General features: G+C 41.2%; 1 long non-coding RNA gene across 2 annotated transcripts; it reads left to right on the top strand.

The window, feature by feature from the left end:
- Positions 1–4,734: 4,734 nt before the first annotated feature.
- On the top strand, positions 4,735–8,247 carry LOC118559855. 2 transcript variants are annotated; one of them, XR_004928978.1, is made up of 5 exons: positions 4,735–4,789; positions 6,581–6,694; positions 6,762–6,908; positions 7,841–7,960; positions 8,038–8,247. It is a non-coding gene; the product is annotated as an uncharacterized LOC118559855 (long non-coding RNA). The 2 variants fall into 2 exon arrangements; XR_004928979.1 differs by having other exon boundaries at positions 8,035–8,247.
- Positions 8,248–9,399: the final 1,152 nt, after the last annotated feature.

Below are 9,399 nucleotides of genomic sequence, written 5' to 3'. Positions count from 1 at the left end.
GTTCCAATTTTCTAACAAAGCTGAAATATTTCCGTTAAAGACATGTTAATCTCACCGTGTATCAATTTAATTTGGTCCTGATATTTAATGTTAAAAAAAACAAACCTTGTTATTTAAATATTTCTTTTCCTTTACCTTTTTGTTAACATAGTCCATGTTTAAAAATGTCATTTGAATTACGGAGCTGCAGTTCTCCCAAAACAAATGAACATTCTGAAACCATGAACATTACTTTTACCTCGAATTAATTCACACAGATGAACGTTTAGTTACATAGATACATACATACGTACAGTTACATACAAACGATGACATTCAGACAGACAAACACGTGCAGGCCTGCTTTTTTACCATCTTAAATAGTTCTATATTTTTCATAATTTTTAAACGTCAATGCCGAAAGATGTTTTCAACGCGTTAAGTTCCTGCTTAGTTTAAAAGGTGGAGAGAGCGCGCTGGTTACGACTCCCCGAATGTTTCGTCCACACGCGGTTTTACGCTTAAGTCCCGCAAGGATACAACTCTGTGTCGCGCAGACACCCGGACGCTTACCCATTTTTTGAAAGTTATACGTTGTTATTAGCAATTAACACTTTTACCCATAACGGAAGTGTCTCTTGTCAGTCCCCCTGTAAACGCTTCCCCGGTGCAACGTCCTTTTAGTTCTGTTTCCGTTTCCTGTTTTTTTTATTCATTTTATTCAATTTTCGCTTTTCTTTTTTCTCTTAATTTTATTTTTATTATTTAGTAGCAGTACTGCAATAAAATAAAATAATAGTAATAATAATAACCCCTATGTGAGAAATCTGCATGTTTAATCAAATCATTTCTAATCATTTATGCATGTCATGCGTCTGGGCCCCTACGTTTTTCAGCATGAAATCGAACGTCTCACCCTGGGGCTAGGCTGGACCCTGAGAAATCTGCCTTTTACCCATTACACGGACTGTTCTGCTTCCAGACTTTTTTTTTGTTTGTTTTTATTTATTTTATCCTTTTTTTGTGTTTTTATTATTATTTTCTACTCGTCCTTAGCACGATCGACCAACTAAATGAAAGGCCTCACATCCGATGGTCGCCTTTTTGGTATAATGGTCGGGGTCCCCACTTATCAAAGCTGCGAACGTCTTCACAACAGTCAAGGACTTAAGCATCCCTGCCGCTTTCATCCACCACAGAAGTGGACAGCCTCTTGCACAAACCCAAGACAAGAGGACTTTAATGGACCAGCTGCAAACTGCTCAGCCGGTCACCTGTTCTCCAGGTGAAAATCACTCTGCCCCTCCTCCCCCCTTGTGGGAAAGTCCGTATTTCAGCTGAAAACGTATTCTAATTAAATTTTGAATTTTAGTTTAATGTTTAAACCTTAGTCACCGTTCGGTATTGCGAACCCTGTTTTATTTGCCTTAAGGATTAAATATAATTCATTATTTCTACCGGCTTTTACTTTTACTACCTTTTAGGTTTACAGTTTTAAATTTTAAAATTTCTTGAGGTATACTTTAAAATGGGGTTTAAAATTTAAAAGCTTGCAAGCATTTTTGACCAATTGCGTTTGTTTTTAAAAGAGCTGGAAAATAATCCCCTTACCGTCTCATGAAAGAAAGGTTCGGATCTTCGCGCCGACGTCCCAGAGACGCTCCGAGACCAGGAGCTCCTCCACATCCCTTGAAAATTCATTCGGGGTACCGGAGGCCGGATAACCTCTCCGGGCCGGCCAAAGCAGCTCCTGTCCTCGGACTCCCCGGCCCGTCGGTCGGAGATCTTGTTCGTTGACGCCAAATTGTTATGGGAGTTTTGGGTGGAATATTAAACAATAGTAACTGAGTTCCCATCTTTACTAAATGACGAGACGGTGGTAATGACGTTCCAGCACTTTTATTGAGAAACAGAGCAGAGATCACATAGATGGAAAAGTAATCGCACCCCACGGTTCCGCTGCAGTCTCAGTCTGCCCTGTCTCTGTCTGTCTCACGTTTCGGGCTTCCCCTAATACTGCACCGTGGCCTTGGTTTGAGACATAACAAAGACAGTCTATCATAGACAATAATCATTCTACGCAGCATTCAGCCTTGCACTCAGCACACAGTGGATCTTATACACAGCCATCATGTCTCCAGGCCTCCAATGTCTGAGTGGTGTGAGGCCATAGTGACTTCAGAATAATAATTCTTATAACACACATAAAACATGTGAACACAAATCGCTTCATTTCACATATTCCACTAAAACAGTACATCCAATAACATCCAATTAAAGGTAATATTATTATTTTTTCATTTTAAAACCCTTGATCTGCTTTCCCTCAGTGACTGTTAGACCTGTATTTTTACTTTATGCTCTAAAACTAAGTCAGTTCACAGATTCACAACGTTCTGAATAAGCATTGTTACTGAGGTACAGGTATACAAATGACTAAATAATTACAAATGCTAATGCGAGTGAGCAATCAGGCCTTCATCTGACTTAGTAGCTGACTAAGCTGGCATTTAGTTACCTGCAGACAATCTGAAAGCCGTCTACTGTTTTCATGCTGCAGATCCTGCTGAGGATTAGCTGAATATAGCATGATCACACGTCCATTATGACACCATGAAATGCTCCACATGCTGAGGATTCAGTTACTAAACGGCAGAAAATCAGCAGCAAACAATACATTTACTCAGCCAGTTTGTAACTGGAGGCTCTGGCTGCTTTTACCATAGAACACAAGGAGCAGTTGTTCCATGAATCAAAGTCTACAATGGCAGAAAATAGGTAACATCACCTTTATGGTTCCATGTGTTCCATCCACTAAGATCAGCTCCATGTTCAGAGGTCACACTACCACATCTTCATAGAAAACAAGCTTCCATCCTTTTATGTTGCTGCTATGTGTTAAACTACAGGATCATTGTTATCTGTCAACATCCAGATCATATTTATAATGAAGCAATGCAGTTTGCAGACAATCCCAATGAAGTGTGACAGAGTTTGTGAAAACCAAATGATCTGCTGAAGCTAGATGTGGCCAGCAAGGCAACAGGGATGCAGCTACGCTGTTTTTCTCTGCCCACATCATCCAACCTATTGCTGGGACATTTACAGTAAAGCTTAACACTTCAGGGCCAACCTAAAAACCTGCCTTTGCAGATAATCTTTATTACTACATAGAGACCAACATTTTAAGCTCTGCTCATTTTGAAGAAGATTCTTGACATTCTTTGGAAGAGTTAAATGTGACAGTGATGTGTGTTTGAAATGTGAAATAAATGCAGTTTATGTAAATAGTAAATGGTTTCATATTTATGAAGGTGTGCTGTGAATCCTTGAATAAATAGCTTTTTACCTCTTGGTGCACCTTTTAAATTCTTTTTTGTCTGGGCCATCTTTTCAACTACCTTAGTGATTTCAACCAGATGTTGACAGTGAACACCTCATGCGTATACGGAGCTCTAGAATGATTCCAGTTGCTTTATGTCGTTGCCGTTGCTCTCTCTAGCTGCCCTTTTGTCTTCTAATGCTCCAGTTTAGTTCAACTCTGGCTAGATTTCACCGTGTTAACTCCAAACTTGTTGCAGTCCGCCCTCATCATTCTTCCTTCAGCCAAGATGCGGCTGACACTCATGTTTGTGTGGAAGCAGAATAATAATCAAATAATAAGAAGAAGCTGCTGCATATGTCTCTATGCTTGCATCCAAAGCCTTGAGTGAAGGCGTATCATGAAGGGGAGAAGTTGCCAGGTACCATATTTCATAAACTGTTTCTGTTGGGACTCAACTGGATGGCGTAATTCCCAAAGCTTCTGACCACAGATGTGCTTAATGCCACAATTTCTGCCATGCAGTGAGAGGCGTTTTAGTACCAAATGTTTCCCTCCTACATGCACTCTGGACTGGAAACACTGAGAGCTACTTTTTAGGATCTGATTGAATGTGACTTTGTAAAGAGCCTTGAGACGACGTGTTGTGAACTGGCGCTATAGAAATAAAATCTAATTGAAATGAAAACATTTTAGTGTGGTTATTGTGGAGCATTACCTGATCACTGCTTGTTCCACAGGCTAAAAAACATTCTTTGGGGATTTAACAGGACATGAAGTTTCTTTTTCTTTGTCTCTATGTAACTATAAATGTCATCAAATAGTCGGCTTTTATCACTTCCACGCGTTTCATATTCCACATGACATAAATGTCTTAATGTGGGCGTGGCCAGCAGATTTTGTAGCATCTCCCTAAACAGAGCTTAGACACTGAAACAAGGTTTACCACTTTGCAATATACTCTAGTTGCATATTCTATATATTAGCTCTACATGGCAATATTTAGCCCTAAAATCCCTGCCTGGTCCTACCTGATGCCGTCAGTATTTGTTCACCCAGAGCAACTCTTTCCTTTTCCAGGTTCTTTTTGATGTAGAAAAGCTGATGGCTGGAATATTTGGAAAAGCTTTCCTCACTTCCCTTGTGATCTAAAAAAAAAAAGGTAGAATATTAATTTTGTATTATTTGTAATATTCAATAGTTTGTTTCTGTTGTAGTTCCATATTTCTGCCAGCAGGGAGCGTATTCACAACTACAAGCTCTACGCGCTTCTTCTTTTGTCTTTTTTCTCTTTGCGCTGATGCCGTTACTGCAGTTTAGAGAGAGTTAGAACAGGAGGCGTCAATATAACTAGTTACTAAGTAAATACTGATTAAAACTGTGTTATATCTTGAGTTATTGATCCTAGGAGATTATCTGCACCTGCCAGGAGGGTTTCTGGTTGCGGGACATCACCGTGTTGTTGTGTTTTGTCGAGTGAAAACTGCGGTGAGTAATGATGATTAGCGCTTAGCATAGCATGCTAACTACTGCTGATTCTGGCTGATTGCTCACTGATTTCATGGAGAAAGTATCTTTGTTATATTTTAACGCCGACAATTTTTTGTCGCCGCGTGTTAAAACACACACACTGTTCCCTAATGTTTTTCTCCCGCCGCGCTCTCCGGACTGTGTTTCTTTTACCCTCGGCGCTTTCCGTAGTTTCAAGAGTGCTAAAAGACTGTAGCAAAACAGACCCGCCCCGAAGGGTTTCTTTTACCCTCGGACACATGCGACTTTGGGCTTCTTTTTTCTAAAAGCGCTTCTAAATTTCATGAGTCACAGGTTGCGGTTTTTTTGGGCACGTTTCTGAAAGTGAAATCGCTTATTTGGGCTCTAAAATAAGTCTCTTAATAAACAGCTGTTATTAAGAGACCTGCCTGCACTAGACACTTTGTATCCAGCTGAAATATCCCTCCGCCATAGGAGCTGACGGTAGTAAAGGCAGACAGAGCAACTCTGCATGTATTTTCTGCAGTTTACGGTGCAATAACCGGTGATAACTGCTGAAATTAGATTACTTGGTGCAGATCACCATTTTATCAGACATTGGTTCGGAAGATGAGCTTTTACATGTTGATAAAATTGCAGAAACCCAACCCATAAACCATACTTTAATGCTTATTCATTTGTTTTCTTTGTATTTGACAAACTAAGGCTGAATTACGTTGCCAAACGAAAGACCTGGAGTTACTAAACAGTTGCTAAACAGTCTCTTTCAAGGGTATTAAGCTCCTACACAGTTACAAGCAAAGTGTAAGACTGGAATGAGCTGGAAATTTAAAACCTTTTTCCAGGCTTAAACTCTATGAATATGGATAGAAACAGCAAGCAAAAATATTCAAAGAAGTTATTGTTGTTGGTGTGAAAGCTCAGAATTAGATGTGTGAGAGAGAGAGAGTGAAGAAATGAACAAAACTTATGACTTTATTGAAATGTACAATTTTTATTAATTTATATGTTTATGCATAATACCATGTCTAGCTTTGTTTAAGAGGCAAAAAAAATATATCGGCATGAAAACAGGTATTTATTTACACATTTGTTTACACATGGTGTAAACATCAGGGCGTCATGATTAGTCATTTAGCCATTATAGGCCAGAGTTTAACATTTGGCACCAGGATGTTTTCATTCCAATTCTGAAAAGTGCTTGAAAAATAACATAAAAATATGTTTTGTACAAGCATGTATTTTATTAGTGTCATTTATTGCAAAATTGCACATTACAATGCCCAAACAGGCTATTACACTTCCAGAAATAAAAGGATAAAATATGCGATTAATTGCGATTAATCTCGAGTTAACTATCGACATTATGTGATTAATCGCGATTAAAATTTTTAATCGTTTGACAGCCCTAGTTTTTAATTATTCTCTCAGCTATCAGGATTCCAGACCAGCATAGTTCCTACTTTTAAAGCAATTTCTTTTTGGTGCAATGAAATTGATCTTTGTTCCCTGGAAACGGTAAACTTAATAAATTGCATTTAATCTACATCCGTGCCTCTGTTAGTCCCTACGAAATCTTCTGTGATCTGGTACCAGATGGTTGAAGGCTTACAAACCGTACCTGAGGTCACAAGAGCATTAATAAATGTCACTACATTGAAAAATCAAATGTTACTGTGTGTAGTTTAGTGCTAAAAATCACATTTCTTTATGGAACAAATTTAGTTTTAATAAAAGCTACATTATTAAATGTGTTTATGGGGATTATCTGTATTTATGGGGCTGCAGGTTCTGGTCCTGCTGGGCTCCAAGTCTGAGCTTCTGCTGCAGCCACAGCATCTTCTCCATCCGCATCCTGAGAGTGGAGGACGGCGAGCCGCCACCAGTCCACGCCGTCAGCGCGTGAGTAGCCGGCGCCACCTCAGCGTCTCTGAGCGTCTGCTGTGCTAACGGTGTTAACGTCCCGCAGGTTGTGTCTGTGCGACCTGGCAGGCTCTGAGCGCAGCTCCAGGACCCAGAACAAAGGAGAGGACCTGAAGGAGGCTGGAAACATCAACGCCTCGCTGCTCATTCTGGGCAAATGCATCAAGGCTCTGCAGCACAACCAGCACACCAGGTAGGACCTTCATGGTTCTGGGAACCAGTTCTGGTCCTGGAGCGTCCTGAGTGACCCGCTGTCTGCTGCCTCCAGGCTCCTGCAGCACGTCCCATTAAGGGAGAGCAAGCTGACCCACTACCTGCAGGGCTTCTTCTGCAGCAGCAGCAAGGCCTGCATGGTGGTCAACGTCAGCCAGTGTGCCTCCATGTACGACGAGACCCTCAACGTCCTCAAGTTGTTGAGCCTTAAGTTCTGATATCCAGTTAGAACATCAGTTCACTCCCAAACATTTAGCACTGCTGTCTTTGTGAAATGAACTGAGCAGCAATCTAATCACAACGGGGAAACAGCCATTATGTTTTTGACTCAGACGATTCATCAGCCTACCTTCCCTAAGATCACCGCTGCATGACTGAAGAACTTCCCCTGGAGCCGCAGCACCAGAGCGCTCTGAGGTCTCGGTAGAGCCGCTTGATGTAGTCAGGATCCAGCAGAGTGAACGCTGGACTTGCTTTGGCTTGAACGGACATCACCCTCCATGAATACCAGGTCATCCATGTTGCTGTTCATTAACACCGTGCTAACTTTTCCACTGTGGAGGCTCGCCTTGGTACATTCACATAGCAGAGCCGTCCGCACCAAGTGACGACCCAAGATGGTTTAAAATGTCCTGGTAAGTTCTAAGAGGCCACTTCTTCATGTCATCCTCTCAGTCATGAATAGTTTAAGGCTGCGGCGCTGACCTGCCACTTCCATCGCTCTGCAATTATTGGAAATGTTGCTGCAACAGTTTATCATTTCAGTCAAGCTGATGTTATTTGGCCGAGGGAAGAGCTGAAACGGAAGTGGAGAACAAAAAAAACAGAAGTTGGACCCAGAGTTCCTTGTTCAAAAATAAGGTGGATAGAACAGAGAGAAATGTGAAAGGTAGTTTGTTGGCTTTGTTTCAGGTGGAGGTTGTGATCTCCAGGCTCCTCCCCGTCGTTCCTCCTGCTTCCTGCAGCAGGAAGACGTTGCAGAGCAGCAGCAGCTCCCTGACCGGCTGGGAAGCCAGTCTGGAAGACCTTCAGGTGGGAAGGAGTCGCCTTTAGCCGTGTAGCTGCTGACGTCTCAGTCATCCCTGATATCTAAAACATCCGTCCAGCAGGGTGAAGACCAAGACTCCAGTCTGATGGAGGACAGCATGGAGGAGACGGCTGACAAGGTGAAGAAGTCGTCATTAATAAGAGGCTTCACCAGGTCAGTGGTTTTAGCTGCTCCACATTTCTCCTGACATGAATCCACCTGCTGGGTTTCCTGCTGGAGGCGGCGCCACGTTTACCTTCATTCTGACGTCAGAACCGCAGCTTCGTCCCTCCTCCTCCTCTTCATCAGCTGCTGCTGCAGATTTCTGCAGGAAACCAAGCAGCTGGTGGTCGGCTCTGCATGTCCAGGTCCCAGCCTCTGATATCGTATTTACTTAGTTATAATGATAATGATGAGAATAATAATAAAAACGAGAACAAATCGTATTTTAAACTCCATCCCAGTTTTCTCTGGCGATGGATTAAAGCTCCAAATGCAGCTTTGATGTTTGATTCTGTTGCTGCTCGGTTGGAGAAAACAGGAAGAACGATCGTTTTAGTTTAAAATCAAGTTTGACTGTCAGAATAATTTCTCGTTTAAAGGAAGCGGTCCAATAAAAGCCTGTCTCTAGTTCCTAGGCTGGGCTTTTCCTGCTGGACCCGATGGATGGAAAGAGATTTTGGACCTGACTTTGAACCTTGACCTTTGGCCTCAGACTTCCCTGACCTGATGAGACCGTCAGAGAGCAGTTCTGATTGGCTGTCAGTGAAGCTCTGTAAACATATTGACTTGATCTACTTTAGTCCTCTTTCTATTAAATACTGACGTAAATCTATCTGCAGCCAGTTGAGTTTCATCTTTTTCTGCCGGATTTGATCCACCAGACAAACTGTTTCTGTCTCCTGATTTATGGACTGATAGAAAGAAGCTATTTAGTGCCTGACATCACAGCATTGTGAAATGACACAATGTGTTTCTCAGGTAGAACTTTTGCTCACTAACCAGAAGCTTCTAGCAACTCTGGTTGACATTGACAAATGTCACAATGCTCCTGTATTTGTCAGAATTCACCTGTAAAAAATACCAGTTAGAATGCAACAATTGTCATTTCTGACTTAAAAGGACAAAAATACCCATGGACAACATCTATTAAATTACATAAATAAATACACTTGTAAAATAAATAAATGTTCAAATACATATATTGAAATTAAACATATCTTAAATAATGACATCAACAGATATTTATAAAATCAAATCCATACTTGAGTCTTTCTCTAATGTCTTGCTAATAGATGCATATTTCTTTCATGTCGACCATGCAGACGAATCACCATGGAATAGTTTCAACAGTGAACTTTACCCATCATCACCTGTGGGTGGAGCTAATGAGGTTCTTAAATTTATCTTTAGAACGCTGTCCACACCTAGTTTCTTTCACCAA

This window comes from Fundulus heteroclitus, unplaced genomic scaffold, assembly GCF_011125445.2.
Source record: "Fundulus heteroclitus isolate FHET01 unplaced genomic scaffold, MU-UCD_Fhet_4.1 scaffold_359, whole genome shotgun sequence".
Classification (NCBI taxonomy): Eukaryota; Metazoa; Chordata; class Actinopteri; order Cyprinodontiformes; family Fundulidae; genus Fundulus; species Fundulus heteroclitus.
Note: the sequence above shows the minus strand (reverse complement) of the source record. Positions and strands in the feature narration are given on the sequence as shown.